The 21,458-nt window shown below is 33.7% G+C and overlaps 13 non-coding genes across 13 annotated transcripts; 8 read left to right on the top strand and 5 right to left on the bottom strand.

Annotated features, from left to right (window-relative positions):
* Positions 1-447: 447 nt before the first annotated feature.
* Positions 448-519, top strand: TRNAQ-CUG (transfer RNA glutamine (anticodon CUG)). The gene has a single exon. It is a non-coding gene; the product is annotated as a tRNA-Gln (tRNA).
* Positions 520-1,344: 825 nt separating this feature from the next.
* Positions 1,345-1,416, bottom strand: TRNAQ-UUG (transfer RNA glutamine (anticodon UUG)). The gene has a single exon. It is a non-coding gene; the product is annotated as a tRNA-Gln (tRNA).
* Positions 1,417-2,963: 1,547 nt separating this feature from the next.
* On the top strand, positions 2,964-3,035 carry TRNAQ-CUG (transfer RNA glutamine (anticodon CUG)). The gene has a single exon. It is a non-coding gene; the product is annotated as a tRNA-Gln (tRNA).
* An 825-nt stretch (positions 3,036-3,860) lies between these two features.
* On the bottom strand, positions 3,861-3,932 carry TRNAQ-UUG (transfer RNA glutamine (anticodon UUG)). Its single transcript has one exon. It is a non-coding gene; the product is annotated as a tRNA-Gln (tRNA).
* Positions 3,933-7,988: 4,056 nt separating this feature from the next.
* Positions 7,989-8,060, top strand: TRNAQ-CUG (transfer RNA glutamine (anticodon CUG)). Its single transcript has one exon. It is a non-coding gene; the product is annotated as a tRNA-Gln (tRNA).
* An 825-nt stretch (positions 8,061-8,885) lies between these two features.
* Positions 8,886-8,957, bottom strand: TRNAQ-UUG (transfer RNA glutamine (anticodon UUG)). The gene has a single exon. It is a non-coding gene; the product is annotated as a tRNA-Gln (tRNA).
* A 1,547-nt stretch (positions 8,958-10,504) lies between these two features.
* Positions 10,505-10,576, top strand: TRNAQ-CUG (transfer RNA glutamine (anticodon CUG)). Its single transcript has one exon. It is a non-coding gene; the product is annotated as a tRNA-Gln (tRNA).
* Positions 10,577-11,401: 825 nt separating this feature from the next.
* On the bottom strand, positions 11,402-11,473 carry TRNAQ-UUG (transfer RNA glutamine (anticodon UUG)). Its single transcript has one exon. It is a non-coding gene; the product is annotated as a tRNA-Gln (tRNA).
* A 1,547-nt stretch (positions 11,474-13,020) lies between these two features.
* Positions 13,021-13,092, top strand: TRNAQ-CUG (transfer RNA glutamine (anticodon CUG)). The gene has a single exon. It is a non-coding gene; the product is annotated as a tRNA-Gln (tRNA).
* A 2,444-nt stretch (positions 13,093-15,536) lies between these two features.
* TRNAQ-CUG (transfer RNA glutamine (anticodon CUG)) lies at positions 15,537-15,608 on the top strand. The gene has a single exon. It is a non-coding gene; the product is annotated as a tRNA-Gln (tRNA).
* An 825-nt stretch (positions 15,609-16,433) lies between these two features.
* Positions 16,434-16,505, bottom strand: TRNAQ-UUG (transfer RNA glutamine (anticodon UUG)). The gene has a single exon. It is a non-coding gene; the product is annotated as a tRNA-Gln (tRNA).
* Positions 16,506-18,052: 1,547 nt separating this feature from the next.
* TRNAQ-CUG (transfer RNA glutamine (anticodon CUG)) lies at positions 18,053-18,124 on the top strand. Its single transcript has one exon. It is a non-coding gene; the product is annotated as a tRNA-Gln (tRNA).
* A 2,444-nt stretch (positions 18,125-20,568) lies between these two features.
* TRNAQ-CUG (transfer RNA glutamine (anticodon CUG)) lies at positions 20,569-20,640 on the top strand. Its single transcript has one exon. It is a non-coding gene; the product is annotated as a tRNA-Gln (tRNA).
* The last annotated feature ends 818 nt before the right edge of the window (positions 20,641-21,458 follow it).

Genomic DNA, 21,458 nt, shown 5'->3' with positions numbered 1-21,458 from the left:
AGCATTCAATAATTGACTCTTTCAACCTACTGGTGTTGGATTTGAGCTATCAATGAACAAAGATGAAGAAATGGAAAAGCTCAAGAGTAATAAAAAAATTCCCTCCAAGGTCTCAAATCGGATCATTGGATGCAAAGTCCAAATTGCCAACCATTGCTCTATGGAGCCACCCATGCAGGAGACAGAGACATTGCTTCAGTAGTCTGGAAATGTAGACTGTTTAATTATGCTACAGGCAAAGATGAACATTGTGATATAACTTTTATATTCTGATAAACATTTGAATATTTAACACTTTTATAGAGAATATAGCGAAAAGAATCAAATCACATTAAAGCTCTATCCACTATGACCATTCAAATGAGATATCTTTGTATCAATATAAGAGAAGGCCATCACTGATGCGCTCTCTTTTGTCTCAATGGAAAAGTCACTCTTGTGTGAGAGGGTTCCATGGTGTAATGGTTAGCACTCTGGACTCTGAATCCAGCGATCCGAGTTCAAATCTCGGTGGGACCTACTACAATTATGAGATTCACTGTTTAACTCATTTTTTAGAATTTGGTCTAGAAAAAACCTAATATCAATGTTTTATACTGATGCGTATGAACGCATAAGTATGTATAGATGCATACATAGCTTTATCCGTCTAGATAGCTGTTAGACAATATGAACATATCAATTATTCATAAACATAAATATTGAAGCTGAACCTAGAAACTGTTCTTTCACATCCACATTGTAAACATGAGTTTATTTTCCTTTCTCATCTATATGGCCAGTAATGAGATAGTTCATTTTTGCTGATTTCTTAGCTGACAACATGCTGGACTTACACAGTGCATTTCATTGTGAATTTCTTTGAAAGTGAATTTCAGATTCACACCTTTGACATGTCTTTCAAAAGATTCAACTTTATTGGTTGTGGAATTACTGTTGAAAATCAGTGTGTAAAATCTTTGTACGTCTGAATTTCAAGATTATTATTCAAACTGCACATCTTCGGTCACCGTAATACAAAGTTTGGCTCCTCAAGTTTTGTTTTAATGAATGCTTTGCAATTAAAAAGTTCCTTGTTCCCCTTATCAAAAACAGTAAGATTTTAAAAAGTAATGTCGTGCATCAGGCCCCTGTGATGAGTTTGAGAAACCAGAGTGAGTTTGTAAAATCTCTCATTATTTTGAGCCATTTAGTTTCCAGGTATTGTAAAAATTCTATTATTTGCTCACATCTAGTAAACTTTTAGAGTATAATCAATAAATTAATTTTTCACCCTACTGGTATTAGATATGTGATATTAATGAATACACTTGAAAGAAAATGATTTGGTCAAGAGTCATAAAATGGTCCCACCGAGATTTGAACTCGGATCATTGGATTCAAAGTCCAAAGTGCTAACCATTACACCATGGAACCTCCCATGTGAAAGGAGTGCAAACTGCTGCAGCAATGTGGAAATGTCAAAGTTTTTAATATTCTACTGTCAAAGAGAAACTGAATTGGATTGCTTTCCTATTCTGGTAAACTTTTGCATATTGAACTATGTTGGGGAAGGATGTTGCCCAAAAGACTCAAATAACGTTATAACTCTGTTGAACAGTGGTTTTTATGTGAGATAATATTTTTCAATAAAAGATAAGTTGCCCCCTGAGGCAAATCTCTTCTGTCAAAATGGAAAGCTCACCCTGGTAGGGGAGGGTGGATGGTGTCATGGTTAGCACTCTGGACTCTGAAAACAGGGATCTGAGTACAAATTTCAGTGGGACTTATCTGAACTTTACAATTTTCTTTTCCATTCAGTTCTTAGAAGTTTTATTTGGAACAACATCACATTTACTTATAAACATGTAAAAATCAACCTGTACATATGTATCTCTGTATATATAGCTATATGTCTCTGTATATTTATAGGAAAATATAAACATATAGATTATAAAAATAAATATAATTAGTGGAGGTGAAAATCATGAACAGTTGTTGCCTCTCAGCATTTGAAACATGAGTTTCTACTTCTTTCTCTTTTATATGTCCTGAAATTGAGATAGTCACTTTTTACTCAGTATTGATCCAACAATACAGTTGATGTATACAAAGCATATCATATGATTTGTGAATAAAGTTCAAAAATGAGAATTTGATCAGTACCTGTGATGCCTCCGACCAAAAGCTTATATTTTACGATTGGAGAGCAACTGTTGTAAATCAGCATGAAAAACATTTTCTTTTCACGATTTCCATACTAATATAAAACAACATTTTTACTAGCTGAATGAGATCATCATTTGGGTTCCTCTATGTTTGATTGAAGAAAACTTCTCATTCAAAATGTGCTATTTTCGCCTTATCAATAGCAGGAAAGCTTAAAAAAGTGATGCTGTGAATCACCCGTCTGAAATGCGTTTGAGAAAATCAGGATATGATTTTATAATGGCTAACTACTTTGTGAAGAAATTTGATGTCAAAGTATTGTAAAGTTTGTATTGATGTAACTTGTTCAAGCTGATGGACATTTTGAAAGCATTCAATAATTGACTCTTTCAACCTACTGGTGTTGGATTTGAGCTATCAATGAACAAAGATGAAGAAATGGAAAAGCTCAAGAGTAATAAAAAAATTCCCTCCAAGGTCTCAAATCGGATCATTGGATGCAAAGTCCAAATTGCCAACCATTGCTCTATGGAGCCACCCATGCAGGAGACAGAGACATTGCTTCAGTAGTCTGGAAATGTAGACTGTTTAATTATGCTACAGGCAAAGATGAACATTGTGATATAACTTTTATATTCTGATAAACATTTGAATATTTAACACTTTTATAGAGAATATAGCGAAAAGAATCAAATCACATTAAAGCTCTATCCACTAAGACCATTCAAATGAGATATCTTTGTATCAATATAAGAGAAGGCCATCACTGATGCGCTCTCTTTTGTCTCAATGGAAAAGTCACTCTTGTGTGAGAGGGTTCCATGGTGTAATGGTTAGCACTCTGGACTCTGAATCCAGCGATCCGAGTTCAAATCTCGGTGGGACCTACTACAATTATGAGATTCACTGTTTAACTCATTTTTTAGAATTTGGTCTAGAAAAAACCTAATATCAATGTTTTATACTGATGCGTATGAACGCATAAGTATGTATAGATGCATACATAGCTTTATCCGTCTAGATAGCTGTTAGACAATATGAACATATCAATTATTCATAAACATAAATATTGAAGCTGAACCTAGAAACTGTTCTTTCACATCCACATTGTAAACATGAGTTTATTTTCCTTTCTCATCTATATGGCCAGTAATGAGATAGTTCATTTTTGCTGATTTCTTAGCTGACAACATGCTGGACTTACACAGTGCATTTCATTGTGAATTTCTTTGAAAGTGAATTTCAGATTCACACCTTTGACATGTCTTTCAAAAGATTCAACTTTATTGGTTGTGGAATTACTGTTGAAAATCAGTGTGTAAAATCTTTGTACGTCTGAATTTCAAGATTATTATTCAAACTGCACATCTTCGGTCACCGTAATACAAAGTTTGGCTCCTCAAGTTTTGTTTTAATGAATGCTTTGCAATTAAAAAGTTCCTTGTTCCCCTTATCAAAAACAGTAAGATTTTAAAAAGTAATGTCGTGCATCAGGCCCCTGTGATGAGTTTGAGAAACCAGAGTGAGTTTGTAAAATCTCTCATTATTTTGAGCCATTTAGTTTCCAGGTATTGTAAAAATTCTATTATTTGCTCACATCTAGTAAACTTTTAGAGTATAATCAATAAATTAATTTTTCACCCTACCGGTATTAGATATGTGATATTAATGAATACACTTGAAAGAAAATGATTTGGTCAAGAGTCATAAAATGGTCCCACCGAGATTTGAACTCGGATCATTGGATTCAAAGTCCAAAGTGCTAACCATTACACCATGGAACCTCCCATGTGAAAGGAGTGCAAACTGCTGCAGCAATGTGGAAATGTCAAAGTTTTTAATATTCTACTGTCAAAGAGAAACTGAATTGGATTGCTTTCCTATTCTGGTAAACTTTTGCATATTGAACTATGTTGGGGAAGGATGTTGCCCAAAAGACTCAAATAACGTTATAACTCTGTTGAACAGTGGTTTTTATGTGAGATAATATTTTTCAATAAAAGATAAGTTGCCCCCTGAGGCAAATCTCTTCTGTCAAAATGGAAAGCTCACCCTGGTAGGGGAGGGTGGATGGTGTCATGGTTAGCACTCTGGACTCTGAAAACAGGGATCTGAGTACAAATTTCAGTGAGACTTATCTGAACTTTACAATTTTCTTTTCCATTCAGTTCTTAGAAGTTTTATTTGGAACAACATCACATTTACTTATAAACATGTAAAAATCAACCTGTACATATGTATCTCTGTATATATAGCTATATGTCTCTGTATATTTATAGGAAAATATAAACATATAGATTATAAAAATAAATATAATTAGTGGAGGTGAAAATCATGAACAGTTGTTGCCTCTCAGCATTTGAAACATGAGTTTCTACTTCTTTCTCTTTTATATGTCCTGAAATTGAGATAGTCACTTTTTACTCAGTATTGATCCAACAATACAGTTGATGTATACAAAGCATATCATATGATTTGTGAATAAAGTTCAAAAATGAGAATTTGATCAGTACCTGTGATGCCTCCGACCAAAAGCTTATATTTTACGATTGGAGAGCAACTGTTGTAAATCAGCATGAAAAACATTTTCTTTTCACGATTTCCATACTAATATAAAACAACATTTTTACTAGCTGAATGAGATCATCATTTGGGTTCCTCTATGTTTGATTGAAGAAAACTTCTCATTCAAAATGTGCTATTTTCGCCTTATCAATAGCAGGAAAGCTTAAAAAAGTGATGCTGTGAATCACCCGTCTGAAATGCGTTTGAGAAAATCAGGATATGATTTTATAATGGCTAACTACTTTGTGAAGAAATTTGATGTCAAAGTATTGTAAAGTTTGTATTGATGTAACTTGTTCAAGCTGATGGACATTTTGAAAGCATTCAATAATTGACTCTTTCAACCTACTGGTGTTGGATTTGAGCTATCAATGAACAAAGATGAAGAAATGGAAAAGCTCAAGAGTAATAAAAAAATTCCCTCCAAGGTCTCAAATCGGATCATTGGATGCAAAGTCCAAATTGCCAACCATTGCTCTATGGAGCCACCCATGCAGGAGACAGAGACATTGCTTCAGTAGTCTGGAAATGTAGACTGTTTAATTATGCTACAGGCAAAGATGAACATTGTGATATAACTTTTATATTCTGATAAACATTTGAATATTTAACACTTTTATAGAGAATATAGCGAAAAGAATCAAATCACATTAAAGCTCTATCCACTATGACCATTCAAATGAGATATCTTTGTATCAATATAAGAGAAGGCCATCACTGATGCGCTCTCTTTTGTCTCAATGGAAAAGTCACTCTTGTGTGAGAGGGTTCCATGGTGTAATGGTTAGCACTCTGAATCCAGCGATCCGAGTTCAAATCTCGGTGGGACCTACTACAATTATGAGATTCACTGTTTAACTCATTTTTTAGAATTTGGTCTAGAAAAAACCTAATATCAATGTTTTATACTGATGCGTATGAACGCATAAGTATGTATAGATGCATACATAGCTTTATCCGTCTAGATAGCTGTTAGACAATATGAACATATCAATTATTCATAAACATAAATATTGAAGCTGAACCTAGAAACTGTTCTTTCACATCCACATTGTAAACATGAGTTTATTTTCCTTTCTCATCTATATGGCCAGTAATGAGATAGTTCATTTTTGCTGATTTCTTAGCTGACAACATGCTGGACTTACACAGTGCATTTCATTGTGAATTTCTTTGAAAGTGAATTTCAGATTCACACCTTTGACATGTCTTTCAAAAGATTCAACTTTATTGGTTGTGGGATTACTGTTGAAAATCAGTGTGTAAAATCTTTGTACGTCTGAATTTCAAGATTATTATTCAAACTGCACATCTTCGGTCACCGTAATACAAAGTTTGGCTCCTCAAGTTTTGTTTTAATGAATGCTTTGCAATTAAAAAGTTCCTTGTTCCCCTTATCAAAAACAGTAAGATTTTAAAAAGTAATGTCGTGCATCAGGCCCCTGTGATGAGTTTGAGAAACCAGAGTGAGTTTGTAAAATCTCTCATTATTTTGAGCCATTTAGTTTCCAGGTATTGTAAAAATTCTATTATTTGCTCACATCTAGTAAACTTTTAGAGTATAATCAATAATTTAATTTTTCACCCTACCGGTATTAGATATGTGATATTAATGAATACACTTAAAAGAAAATGATTTGGTCAAGAGTCATAAAATGGTCCCACCGAGATTTGAACTCTGATCATTGGATTCAAAGTCCAAAGTGCTAACCATTACACCATGGAACCTCCCATGTGAAAGGAGTGCAAACTGCTGCAGCAATGTGGAAATGTCAAAGTTTTTAATATTCTACTGTCAAAGAGAAACTGAATTGGATTGCTTTCCTATTCTGGTAAACTTTTGCATATTGAACTATGTTGGGGAAGGATGTTGCCCAAAAGACTCAAATAACGTTATAACTCTGTTGAACAGTGGTTTTTATGTGAGATAATATTTTTCAATAAAAGATAAGTTGCCCCCTGAGGCAAATCTCTTCTGTCAAAATGGAAAGCTCACCCTGGTAGGGGAGGGTGGATGGTGTCATGGTTAGCACTCTGGACTCTGAAAACAGGGATCTGAGTACAAATTTCAGTGGGACTTATCTGAACTTTACAATTTTCTTTTCCATTCAGTTCTTAGAAGTTTTATTTGGAACAACATCACATTTACTTATAAACATGTAAAAATCAACCTGTACATATGTATCTCTGTATATATAGCTATATGTCTCTGTATATTTATAGGAAAATATAAACATATAGATTATAAAAATAAATATAATTAGTGGAGGTGAAAATCATGAACAGTTGTTGCCTCTCAGCATTTGAAACATGAGTTTCTACTTCTTTCTCTTTTATATGTCCTGAAATTGAGATAGTCACTTTTTACTCAGTATTGATCCAACAATACAGTTGATGTATACAAAGCATATCATATGATTTGTGAATAAAGTTCAAAAATGAGAATTTGATCAGTACCTGTGATGCCTCCGACCAAAAGCTTATATTTTACGATTGGAGAGCAACTGTTGTAAATCAGCATGAAAAACATTTTCTTTTCACGATTTCCATACTAATATAAAACAACATTTTTACTAGCTGAATGAGATCATCATTTGGGTTCCTCTATGTTTGATTGAAGAAAACTTCTCATTCAAAATGTGCTATTTTCGCCTTATCAATAGCAGGAAAGCTTAAAAAAGTGATGCTGTGAATCACCCGTCTGAAATGCGTTTGAGAAAATCAGGATATGATTTTATAATGGCTAACTACTTTGTGAAGAAATTTGATGTCAAAGTATTGTAAAGTTTGTATTGATGTAACTTGTTCAAGCTGATGGACATTTTGAAAGCATTCAATAATTGACTCTTTCAACCTACTGGTGTTGGATTTGAGCTATCAATGAACAAAGATGAAGAAATGGAAAAGCTCAAGAGTAATAAAAAAAGTCCCTCCAAGGTCTCAAATCGGATCATTGGATGCAAAGTCCAAATTGCCAACCATTGCTCTATGGAGCCACCCATGCAGGAGACAGAGACATTGCTTCAGTAGTCTGGAAATGTAGACTGTTTAATTATGCTACAGGCAAAGATGAACATTGTGATATAACTTTTATATTCTGATAAACATTTGAATATTTAACACTTTTATAGAGAATATAGCGAAAAGAATCAAATCACATTAAAGCTCTATCCACTATGACCATTCAAATGAGATATCTTTGTATCAATATAAGAGAAGGCCATCACTGATGCGCTCTCTTTTGTCTCAATGGAAAAGTCACTCTTGTGTGAGAGGGTTCCATGGTGTAATGGTTAGCACTCTGGACTCTGAATCCAGCGATCCGAGTTCAAATCTCGGTGGGACCTACTACAATTATGAGATTCACTGTTTAACTCATTTTTTAGAATTTGGTCTAGAAAAAACCTAATATCAATGTTTTATACTGATGCGTATGAACGCATAAGTATGTATAGATGCATACATTGCTTTATCCGTCTAGATAGCTGTTAGACAATATGAACATATCAATTATTCATAAACATAAATATTGAAGCTGAACCTAGAAACTGTTCTTTCACATCCACATTGTAAACATGAGTTTATTTTCCTTTCTCATCTATATGGCCAGTAATGAGATAGTTCATTTTTGCTGATTTCTTAGCTGACAACATGCTGGACTTACACAGTGCATTTCATTGTGAATTTCTTTGAAAGTGAATTTCAGATTCACACCTTTTACATGTCTTTCAAAAGATTCAACTTTATTGGTTGTGGAATTACTGTTGAAAATCAGTGTGTAAAATCTTTGTACGTCTGAATTTCAAGATTATTATTCAAACTGCACATCTTCGGTCACCGTAATACAAAGTTTGGCTCCTCAAGTTTTGTTTTAATGTATGCTTTGCAATTAAAAAGTTCCTTGTTCCCCTTATCAAAAACAGTAAGATTTTAAAAAGTAATGTCGTGCATCAGGCCCCTGTGATGAGTTTGAGAAACCAGAGTGAGTTTGTAAAATCTCTCATTATTTTGAGCCATTTAGTTTCCAGGTATTGTAAAAATTCTAATATTTGCTCACATCTAGTAAACTTTTAGAGTATAATCAATAAATTAATTTTTCACCCTACCGGTATTAGATATGTGATATTAATGAATACACTTGAAAGAAAATGATTTGGTCAAGAGTCATAAAATGGTCCCACCGAGATTTGAACTCGGATCATTGGATTCAAAGTCCAAAGTGCTAACCATTACACCATGGAACCTCCCATGTGAAAGGAGTGCAAACTGCTGCAGCAATGTGGAAATGTCAAAGTTTTTAATATTCTACTGTCAAAGAGAAACTGAATTGGATTGCTTTCCTATTCTGGTAAACTTTTGCATATTGAACTATGTTGGGGAAGGATGTTGCCCAAAAGACTCAAATAACGTTATAACTCTGTTGAACAGTGGTTTTTATGTGAGATAATATTTTTCAATAAAAGATAAGTTGCCCCCTGAGGCAAATCTCTTCTGTCAAAATGGAAAGCTCACCCTGGTAGGGGAGGGTGGATGGTGTCATGGTTAGCACTCTGGACTCTGAAAACAGGGATCTGAGTACAAATTTCAGTGGGACTTATCTGAACTTTACAATTTTCTTTTCCATTCAGTTCTTAGAAGTTTTATTTGGAACAACATCACATTTACTTATAAACATGTAAAAATCAACCTGTACATATGTATCTCTGTATATATAGCTATATGTCTCTGTATATTTATAGGAAAATATAAACATATAGATTATAAAAATAAATATAATTAGTGGAGGTGAAAATCATGAACAGTTGTTGCCTCTCAGCATTTGAAACATGAGTTTCTACTTCTTTCTCTTTTATATGTCCTGAAATTGAGATAGTCACTTTTTACTCAGTATTGATCCAACAATACAGTTGATGTATACAAAGCATATCATATGATTTGTGAAAAAAGTTCAAAAATGAGAATTTGATCAGTACCTGTGATGCCTCCGACCAAAAGCTTATATTTTACGATTGGAGAGCAACTGTTGTAAATCAGCATGAAAAACATTTTCTTTTCACGATTTCCATACTAATATAAAACAACATTTTTACTAGCTGAATGAGATCATCATTTGGGTTCCTCTATGTTTGATTGAAGAAAACTTCTCATTCAAAATGTGCTATTTTCGCCTTATCAATAGCAGGAAAGCTTAAAAAAGTGATGCTGTGAATCACCCGTCTGAAATGCGTTTGAGAAAATCAGGATATGATTTTATAATGGCTAACTACTTTGTGAAGAAATTTGATGTCAAAGTATTGTAAAGTTTGTATTGATGTAACTTGTTCAAGCTGATGGACATTTTGAAAGCATTCAATAATTGACTCTTTCAACCTACTGGTGTTGGATTTGAGCTATCAATGAACAAAGATGAAGAAATGGAAAAGCTCAAGAGTAATAAAAAAAGTCCCTCCAAGGTCTCAAATCGGATCATTGGATGCAAAGTCCAAATTGCCAACCATTGCTCTATGGAGCCACCCATGCAGGAGACAGAGACATTGCTTCAGTAGTCTGGAAATGTAGACTGTTTAATTATGCTACAGGCAAAGATGAACATTGTGATATAACTTTTATATTCTGATAAACATTTGAATATTTAACACTTTTATAGAGAATATAGCGAAAAGAATCAAATCACATTAAAGCTCTATCCACTATGACCATTCAAATGAGATATCTTTGTATCAATATAAGAGAAGGCCATCACTGATGCGCTCTCTTTTGTCTCAATGGAAAAGTCACTCTTGTGTGAGAGGGTTCCATGGTGTAATGGTTAGCACTCTGGACTCTGAATCCAGCGATCCGAGTTCAAATCTCGGTGGGACCTACTACAATTATGAGATTCACTGTTTAACTCATTTTTTAGAATTTGGTCTAGAAAAAACCTAATATCAATGTTTTATACTGATGCGTATGAACGCATAAGTATGTATAGATGCATACATTGCTTTATCCGTCTAGATAGCTGTTAGACAATATGAACATATCAATTATTCATAAACATAAATATTGAAGCTGAACCTAGAAACTGTTCTTTCACATCCACATTGTAAACATGAGTTTATTTTCCTTTCTCATCTATATGGCCAGTAATGAGATAGTTCATTTTTGCTGATTTCTTAGCTGACAACATGCTGGACTTACACAGTGCATTTCATTGTGAATTTCTTTGAAAGTGAATTTCAGATTCACACCTTTGACATGTCTTTCAAAAGATTCAACTTTATTGGTTGTGGAATTACTGTTGAAAATCAGTGTGTAAAATCTTTGTACGTCTGAATTTCAAGATTATTATTCAAACTGCACATCTTCGGTCACCGTAATACAAAGTTTGGCTCCTCAAGTTTTGTTTTAATGAATGCTTTGCAATTAAAAAGTTCCTTGTTCCCCTTATCAAAAACAGTAAGATTTTAAAAAGTAATGTCGTGCATCAGGCCCCTGTGATGAGTTTGAGAAACCAGAGTGAGTTTGTAAAATCTCTCATTATTTTGAGCCATTTAGTTTCCAGGTATTGTAAAAATTCTATTATTTGCTCACATCTAGTAAACTTTTAGAGTATAATCAATAAATTAATTTTTCACCCTACCGGTATTAGATATGTGATATTAATGAATACACTTGAAAGAAAATGATTTGGTCAAGAGTCATAAAATGGTCCCACCGAGATTTGAACTCGGATCATTGGATTCAAAGTCCAAAGTGCTAACCATTACACCATGGAACCTCCCATGTGAAAGGAGTGCAAACTGCTGCAGCAATGTGGAAATGTCAAAGTTTTTAATATTCTACTGTCAAAGAGAAACTGAATTGGATTGCTTTCCTATTCTGGTAAACTTTTGCATATTGAACTATGTTGGGGAAGGATGTTGCCCAAAAGACTCAAATAACGTTATAACTCTGTTGAACAGTGGTTTTTATGTGAGATAATATTTTTCAATAAAAGATAAGTTGCCCCCTGAGGCAAATCTCTTCTGTCAAAATGGAAAGCTCACCCTGGTAGGGGAGGGTGGATGGTGTCATGGTTAGCACTCTGGACTCTGAAAACAGGGATCTGAGTACAAATTTCAGTGAGACTTATCTGAACTTTACAATTTTCTTTTCCATTCAGTTCTTAGAAGTTTTATTTGGAACAACATCACATTTACTTATAAACATGTAAAAATCAACCTGTACATATGTATCTCTGTATATATAGCTATATGTCTCTGTATATTTATAGGAAAATATAAACATATAGATTATAAAAATAAATATAATTAGTGGAGGTGAAAATCATGAACAGTTGTTGCCTCTCAGCATTTGAAACATGAGTTTCTACTTCTTTCTCTTTTATATGTCCTGAAATTGAGATAGTCACTTTTTACTCAGTATTGATCCAACAATACAGTTGATGTATACAAAGCATATCATATGATTTGTGAATAAAGTTCAAAAATGAGAATTTGATCAGTACCTGTGATGCCTCCGACCAAAAGCTTATATTTTACGATTGGAGAGCAACTGTTGTAAATCAGCATGAAAAACATTTTCTTTTCACGATTTCCATACTAATATAAAACAACATTTTTACTAGCTGAATGAGATCATCATTTGGGTTCCTCTATGTTTGATTGAAGAAAACTTCTCATTCAAAATGTGCTATTTTCGCCTTATCAATAGCAGGAAAGCTTAAAAAAGTGATGCTGTGAATCACCCGTCTGAAATGCGTTTGAGAAAATCAGGATATGATTTTATAATGGCTAACTACTTTGTGAAGAAATTTGATGTCAAAGTATTGTAAAGTTTGTATTGATGTAACTTGTTCAAGCTGATGGACATTTTGAAAGCATTCAATAATTGACTCTTTCAACCTACTGGTGTTGGATTTGAGCTATCAATGAACAAAGATGAAGAAATGGAAAAGCTCAAGAGTAATAAAAAAATTCCCTCCAAGGTCTCAAATCGGATCATTGGATGCAAAGTCCAAATTGCCAACCATTGCTCTATGGAGCCACCCATGCAGGAGACAGAGACATTGCTTCAGTAGTCTGGAAATGTAGACTGTTTAATTATGCTACAGGCAAAGATGAACATTGTGATATAACTTTTATATTCTGATAAACATTTGAATATTTAACACTTTTATAGAGAATATAGCGAAAAGAATCAAATCACATTAAAGCTCTATCCACTATGACCATTCAAATGAGATATCTTTGTATCAATATAAGAGAAGGCCATCACTGATGCGCTCTCTTTTGTCTCAATGGAAAAGTCACTCTTGTGTGAGAGGGTTCCATGGTGTAATGGTTAGCACTCTGGACTCTGAATCCAGCGATCCGAGTTCAAATCTCGGTGGGACCTACTACAATTATGAGATTCACTGTTTAACTCATTTTTTAGAATTTGGTCTAGAAAAAACCTAATATCAATGTTTTATACTGATGCGTATGAACGCATAAGTATGTATAGATGCATACATAGCTTTATCCGTCTAGATAGCTGTTAGACAATATGAACATATCAATTATTCATAAACATAAATATTGAAGCTGAACCTAGAAACTGTTCTTTCACATCCACATTGTAAACATGAGTTTATTTTCCTTTCTCATCTATATGGCCAGTAATGAGATAGTTCATTTTTGCTGATTTCTTAGCTGACAACATGCTGGACTTACACAGTGCATTTCATTGTGAATTTCTTTGAAAGTGAATTTCAGATTCACACCTTTGACATGTCTTTCAAAAGATTCAACTTTATTGGTTGTGGGATTACTGTTGAAAATCAGTGTGTAAAATCTTTGTACGTCTGAATTTCAAGATTATTATTCAAACTGCACATCTTCGGTCACCGTAATACAAAGTTTGGCTCCTCAAGTTTTGTTTTAATGAATGCTTTGCAATTAAAAAGTTCCTTGTTCCCCTTATCAAAAACAGTAAGATTTTAAAAAGTAATGTCGTGCATCAGGCCCCTGTGATGAGTTTGAGAAACCAGAGTGAGTTTGTAAAATCTCTCATTATTTTGAGCCATTTAGTTTCCAGGTATTGTAAAAATTCTATTATTTGCTCACATCTAGTAAACTTTTAGAGTATAATCAATAATTTAATTTTTCACCCTACCGGTATTAGATATGTGATATTAATGAATACACTTAAAAGAAAATGATTTGGTCAAGAGTCATAAAATGGTCCCACCGAGATTTGAACTCTGATCATTGGATTCAAAGTCCAAAGTGCTAACCATTACACCATGGAACCTCCCATGTGAAAGGAGTGCAAACTGCTGCAGCAATGTGGAAATGTCAAAGTTTTTAATATTCTACTGTCAAAGAGAAACTGAATTGGATTGCTTTCCTATTCTGGTAAACTTTTGCATATTGAACTATGTTGGGGAAGGATGTTGCCCAAAAGACTCAAATAACGTTATAACTCTGTTGAACAGTGGTTTTTATGTGAGATAATATTTTTCAATAAAAGATAAGTTGCCCCCTGAGGCAAATCTCTTCTGTCAAAATGGAAAGCTCACCCTGGTAGGGGAGGGTGGATGGTGTCATGGTTAGCACTCTGGACTCTGAAAACAGGGATCTGAGTACAAATTTCAGTGGGACTTATCTGAACTTTACAATTTTCTTTTCCATTCAGTTCTTAGAAGTTTTATTTGGAACAACATCACATTTACTTATAAACATGTAAAAATCAACCTGTACATATGTATCTCTGTATATATAGCTATATGTCTCTGTATATTTATAGGAAAATATAAACATATAGATTATAAAAATAAATATAATTAGTGGAGGTGAAAATCATGAACAGTTGTTGCCTCTCAGCATTTGAAACATGAGTTTCTACTTCTTTCTCTTTTATATGTCCTGAAATTGAGATAGTCACTTTTTACTCAGTATTGATCCAACAATACAGTTGATGTATACAAAGCATATCATATGATTTGTGAATAAAGTTCAAAAATGAGAATTTGATCAGTACCTGTGATGCCTCCGACCAAAAGCTTATATTTTACGATTGGAGAGCAACTGTTGTAAATCAGCATGAAAAACATTTTCTTTTCACGATTTCCATACTAATATAAAACAACATTTTTACTAGCTGAATGAGATCATCATTTGGGTTCCTCTATGTTTGATTGAAGAAAACTTCTCATTCAAAATGTGCTATTTTCGCCTTATCAATAGCAGGAAAGCTTAAAAAAGTGATGCTGTGAATCACCCGTCTGAAATGCGTTTGAGAAAATCAGGATATGATTTTATAATGGCTAACTACTTTGTGAAGAAATTTGATGTCAAAGTATTGTAAAGTTTGTATTGATGTAACTTGTTCAAGCTGATGGACATTTTGAAAGCATTCAATAATTGACTCTTTCAACCTACTGGTGTTGGATTTGAGCTATCAATGAACAAAGATGAAGAAATGGAAAAGCTCAAGAGTAATAAAAAAAGTCCCTCCAAGGTCTCAAATCGGATCATTGGATGCAAAGTCCAAATTGCCAACCATTGCTCTATGGAGCCACCCATGCAGGAGACAGAGACATTGCTTCAGTAGTCTGGAAATGTAGACTGTTTAATTATGCTACAGGCAAAGATGAACATTGTGATATAACTTTTATATTCTGATAAACATTTGAATATTTAACACTTTTATAGAGAATATAGCGAAAAGAATCAAATCACATTAAAGCTCTATCCACTATGACCATTCAAATGAGATATCTTTGTATCAATATAAGAGAAGGCCATCACTGATGCGCTCTCTTTTGTCTCAATGGAAAAGTCACTCTTGTGTGAGAGGGTTCCATGGTGTAATGGTTAGCACTCTGGACTCTGAATCCAGCGATCCGAGTTCAAATCTCGGTGGGACCTACTACAATTATGAGATTCACTGTTTAACTCATTTTTTAGAATTTGGTCTAGAAAAAACCTAATATCAATGTTTTATACTGATGCGTATGAACGCATAAGTATGTATAGATGCATACATTGCTTTATCCGTCTAGATAGCTGTTAGACAATATGAACATATCAATTATTCATAAACATAAATATTGAAGCTGAACCTAGAAACTGTTCTTTCACATCCACATTGTAAACATGAGTTTATTTTCCTTTCTCATCTATATGGCCAGTAATGAGATAGTTCATTTTTGCTGATTTCTTAGCTGACAACATGCTGGACTTACACAGTGCATTTCATTGTGAATTTCTTTGAAAGTGAATTTCAGATTCACACCTTTTACATGTCTTTCAAAAGATTCAACTTTATTGGTTGTGGAATTACTGTTGAAAATCAGTGTGTAAAATCTTTGTACGTCTGAATTTCAAGATTATTATTCAAACTGCACATCTTCGGTCACCGTAATACAAAGTTTGGCTCCTCAAGTTTTGTTTTAATGTATGCTTTGCAATTAAAAAGTTCCTTGTTCCCCTTATCAAAAACAGTAAGATTTTAAAAAGTAATGTCGTGCATCAGGCCCCTGTGATGAGTTTGAGAAACCAGAGTGAGTTTGTAAAATCTCTCATTATTTTGAGCCATTTAGTTTCCAGGTATTGTAAAAATTCTAATATTTGCTCACATCTAGTAAACTTTTAGAGTATAATCAATAAATTAATTTTTCACCCTACCGGTATTAGATATGTGATATTAATGAATACACTTGAAAGAAAATGATTTGGTCAAGAGTCATAAAATGGTCCCACCGAGATTTGAACTCGGATCATTGGATTCAAAGTCCAAAGTGCTAACCATTACACCATGGAACCTCCCATGTGAAAGGAGTGCAAACTGCTGCAGCAATGTGGAAATGTCAAAGTTTTTAATATTCTACTGTCAAAGAGAAACTGAATTGGATTGCTTTCCTATTCTGGTAAACTTTTGCATATTGAACTATGTTGGGGAAGGATGTTGCCCAAAAGACTCAAATAACGTTATAACTCTGTTGAACAGTGGTTTTTATGTGAGATAATATTTTTCAATAAAAGATAAGTTGCCCCCTGAGGCAAATCTCTTCTGTCAAAATGGAAAGCTCACCCTGGTAGGGGAGGGTGGATGGTGTCATGGTTAGCACTCTGGACTCTGAAAACAGGGATCTGAGTACAAATTTCAGTGGGACTTATCTGAACTTTACAATTTTCTTTTCCATTCAGTTCTTAGAAGTTTTATTTGGAACAACATCACATTTACTTATAAACATGTAAAAATCAACCTGTACATATGTATCTCTGTATATATAGCTATATGTCTCTGTATATTTATAGGAAAATATAAACATATAGATTATAAAAATAAATATAATTAGTGGAGGTGAAAATCATGAACAGTTGTTGCCTCTCAGCATTTGAAACATGAGTTTCTACTTCTTTCTCTTTTATATGTCCTGAAATTGAGATAGTCACTTTTTACTCAGTATTGATCCAACAATACAGTTGATGTATACAAAGCATATCATATGATTTGTGAATAAAGTTCAAAAATGAGAATTTGATCAGTACCTGTGATGCCTCCGACCAAAAGCTTATATTTTACGATTGGAGAGCAACTGTTGTAAATCAGCATGAAAAACATTTTCTTTTCACGATTTCCATACTAATATAAAACAACATTTTTACTAGCTGAATGAGATCATCATTTGGGTTCCTCTATGTTTGATTGAAGAAAACTTCTCATTCAAAATGTGCTATTTTCGCCTTATCAATAGCAGGAAAGCTTAAAAAAGTGATGCTGTGAATCACCCGTCTGAAATGCGTTTGAGAAAATCAGGATATGATTTTATAATGGCTAACTACTTTGTGAAGAAATTTGATGTCAAAGTATTGTAAAGTTTGTATTGATGTAACTTGTTCAAGCTGATGGACATTTTGAAAGCATTCAATAATTGACTCTTTTAACCTACTGGTGTTGGATTTGAGCTATCAATGAACAAAGATGAAGAAATGGAAAAGCTCAAGAGTAATAAAAAAAGTCCCTCCAAGGTCTCAAATCGGATCATTGGATGCAAAGTCCAAATTGCCAACCATTGCTCTATGGAGCCACCCATGCAGGAGACAGAGACATTGCTTCAGTAGTCTGGAAATGTAGACTGTTTAATTATGCTACAGGCAAAGATGAACATTGTGATATAACTTTTATATTCTGATAAACATTTGAATATTTAACACTTTTATAGAGAATATAGCGAAAAGAATCAAATCACATTAAAGCTCTATCCACTATGACCATTCAAATGAGATATCTTTGTATCAATATAAGAGAAGGCCATCACTGATGCGCTCTCTTTTGTCTCAATGGAAAAGTCACTCTTGTGTGAGAGGGTTCCATGGTGTAATGGTTAGCACTCTGGACTCTGAATCCAGCGATCCGAGTTCAAATCTCGGTGGGACCTACTACAATTATGAGATTCACTGTTTAACTCATTTTTTAGAATTTGGTCTAGAAAAAACCTAATATCAATGTTTTATACTGATGCGTATGAACGCATAAGTATGTATAGATGCATACATAGCTTTATCCGTCTAGATAGCTGTTAGACAATATGAACATATCAATTATTCATAAACATAAATATTGAAGCTGAACCTAGAAACTGTTCTTTCACATCCACATTGTAAACATGAGTTTATTTTCCTTTCTCATCTATATGGCCAGTAATGAGATAGTTCATTTTTGCTGATTTCTTAGCTGACAACATGCTGGACTTACACAGTGCATTTCATTGTGAATTTCTTTGAAAGTGAATTTCAGATTCACACCTTTGACATGTCTTTCAAAAGATTCAACTTTATTGGTTGTGGAATTACTGTTGAAAATCAGTGTGTAAAATCTTTGTACGTCTGAATTTCAAGATTATTATTCAAACTGCACATCTTCGGTCACCGTAATACAAAGTTTGGCTCCTCAAGTTTTGTTTTAATGAATGCTTTGCAATTAAAAAGTTCCTTGTTCCCCTTATCAAAAACAGTAAGATTTTAAAAAGTAATGTCGTGCATCAGGCCCCTGTGATGAGTTTGAGAAACCAGAGTGAGTTTGTAAAATCTCTCAATATTTTGAGCCATTTAGTTTCCAGGTATTGTAAAAATTCTATTATTTGCTCACATCTAGTAAACTTTTAGAGTATAATCAATAAATTAATTTTTCACCCTACCGGTATTAGATATGTGATATTAATGAATACACTTAAAAGAAAATGATTTGGTCAAGAGTCATAAAATGGTCCCACCGAGATTTGAACTCTGATCATTGGATTCAAAGTCCAAAGTGCTAACCATTACACCATGGAACCTCCCATGTGAAAGGAGTGCAAACTGCTGCAGCAATGTGGAAATGTCAAAGTTTTTAATATTCTACTGTCAAAGAGAAACTGAATTGGATTGCTTTCCTATTCTGGTAAACTTTTGCATATTGAACTATGTTGGGGAAGGATGTTGCCCAAAAGACTCAAATAACGTTATAACTCTGTTGAACAGTGGTTTTTATGTGAGATAATATTTTTCAATAAAAGATAAGTTGCCCCCTGAGGCAAATCTCTTCTGTCAAAATGGAAAGCTCACCCTGGTAGGGGAGGGTGGATGGTGTCATGGTTAGCACTCTGGACTCTGAAAACAGGGATCTGAGTACAAATTTCAGTGGGACTTATCTGAACTTTACAATTTTCTTTTCCATTCAGTTCTTAGAAGTTTTATTTGGAACAACATCACATTTACTTATAAACATGTAAAAATCAACCTGTACATATGTATCTCTGTATATATAGCTATATGTCTCTGTATATTTATAGGAAAATATAAACATATAGATTATAAAAATAAATATAATTAGTGGAGGTGAAAATCATGAACAGTTGTTGCCTCTCAGCATTTGAAACATGAGTTTCTACTTCTTTCTCTTTTATATGTCCTGAAATTGAGATAGTCACTTTTTACTCAGTATTGATCCAACAATACAGTTGATGTATACAAAGCATATCATATGATTTGTGAATAAAGTTCAAAAATGAGAATTTGATCAGTACCTGTGATGCCTCCGACCAAAAGCTTATATTTTACGATTGGAGAGCAACTGTTGTAAATCAGCATGAAAAACATTTTCTTTTCACGATTTCCATACTAATATAAAACAACATTTTTACTAGCTGAATGAGATCATCATTTGGGTTCCTCTATGTTTGATTGAAGAAAACTTCTCATTCAAAATGTGCTATTTTCGCCTTATCAATAGCAGGAAAGCTTAAAAAAGTGATGCTGTGAATCACCCGTCTGAAATGCGTTTGAGAAAATCAGGATATGATTTTATAATGGCTAACTACTTTGTGAAGAAATTTGATGTCAAAGTATTGTAAAGTTTGTATTGATGTAACTTGTTCAAGCTGATGGACATTTTGAAAGCATTCAATAATTGACTCTTTCAACCTACTGGTGTTGGATTTGAGCTATCAATGAACAAAGATGAAGAAATGGAAAAGCTCAAGAGTAATAAAAAAAGTCCCTCCAAGGTCTCAAATCGGATCATTGGATGCAAAGTCCAAATTGCCAACCATTGCTCTATGGAGCCACCCATGCAGGAGACAGAGACATTGCTTCAGTAGTCTGGAAATGTAGACTGTTTAATTATGCTACAGGCAAAGATGAACATTGTGATATAACTTTTATATTCTGATAAACATTTGAATATTTAACACTTTTATAGAGAATATAGCGAAAAGAATCAAATCACATTAAAGCTCTATCCACTATGACCATTCAAATGAGATATCTTTGTATCAATATAAGAGAAGGCCATCACTGATGCGCTCTCTTTTGTCTCAATGGAAAAGTCACTCTTGTGTGAGAGGGTTCCATGGTGTAATGGTTAGCACTCTGGACTCTGAATCCAGCGATCCGAGTTCAAATCTCGGTGGGACCTACTACAATTATGAGATTCACTGTTTAACTCATTTTTTAGAATTTGGTCTAGAAAAAACCTAATATCAATGTTTTATACTGATGCGTATGAACGCATAAGTATGTATAGATGCATACATAGCTTTATCCGTCTAGATAGCTGTTAGACAATATGAACATATCAATTATTCATAAACATAAATATTGAAGCTGAACCTAGAAACTGTTCTTTCACATCCACATTGTAAACATGAGTTTATTTTCCTTTCTCATCTATATGGCCAGTAATGAGATAGTTCATTTTTGCTGATTTCTTAGCTGACAACATGCTGGACTTACACAGTGCATTTCATTGTGAATTTCTTTGAAAGTGAATTTCAGATTCACACCTTTGACATGTCTTTCAAAAGATTCAACTTGATTGGTTGTGGAATTACTGTTGAAAATCAGTGTGTAAAATCTTTGTACGTCTGAATTTCAAGATTATTATTCAAACTGCACATCTTCGGTCACCGTAATACAAAGTTTGGCTCCTCAAGTTTTGTTTTAATGAATGCTTTGCAATTAAAAAGTTCCTTGTTCCCCTTATCAAAAACAGTAAGATTTTAAAAAGTAATGTCGTGCATCAGGCCCCTGTGATGAGTTTGAGAAACCAGAGTGAGTTTGTAAAATCTCTCATTATTTTGAGCCATTTAGTTTCCAGGTATTGTAAAAATTCTATTATTTGCTCACATCTAGTAAACTTTTAGAGTATAATCAATAAATTAATTTTTCACCCTACCGGTATTAGATATGTGATATTAATGAATACACTTAAAAGAAAACGATTTGGTCAAGAGT

The sequence above is a fragment of the Triturus cristatus genome, chromosome 5_2, assembly GCF_964204655.1.
Source record: "Triturus cristatus chromosome 5_2, aTriCri1.1, whole genome shotgun sequence".
Taxonomy (NCBI): domain Eukaryota; kingdom Metazoa; phylum Chordata; class Amphibia; order Caudata; family Salamandridae; genus Triturus; species Triturus cristatus.
The sequence above is the reverse complement of the archived record's forward strand: the minus strand, read 5'-3'. Positions and strand labels throughout refer to the sequence as shown.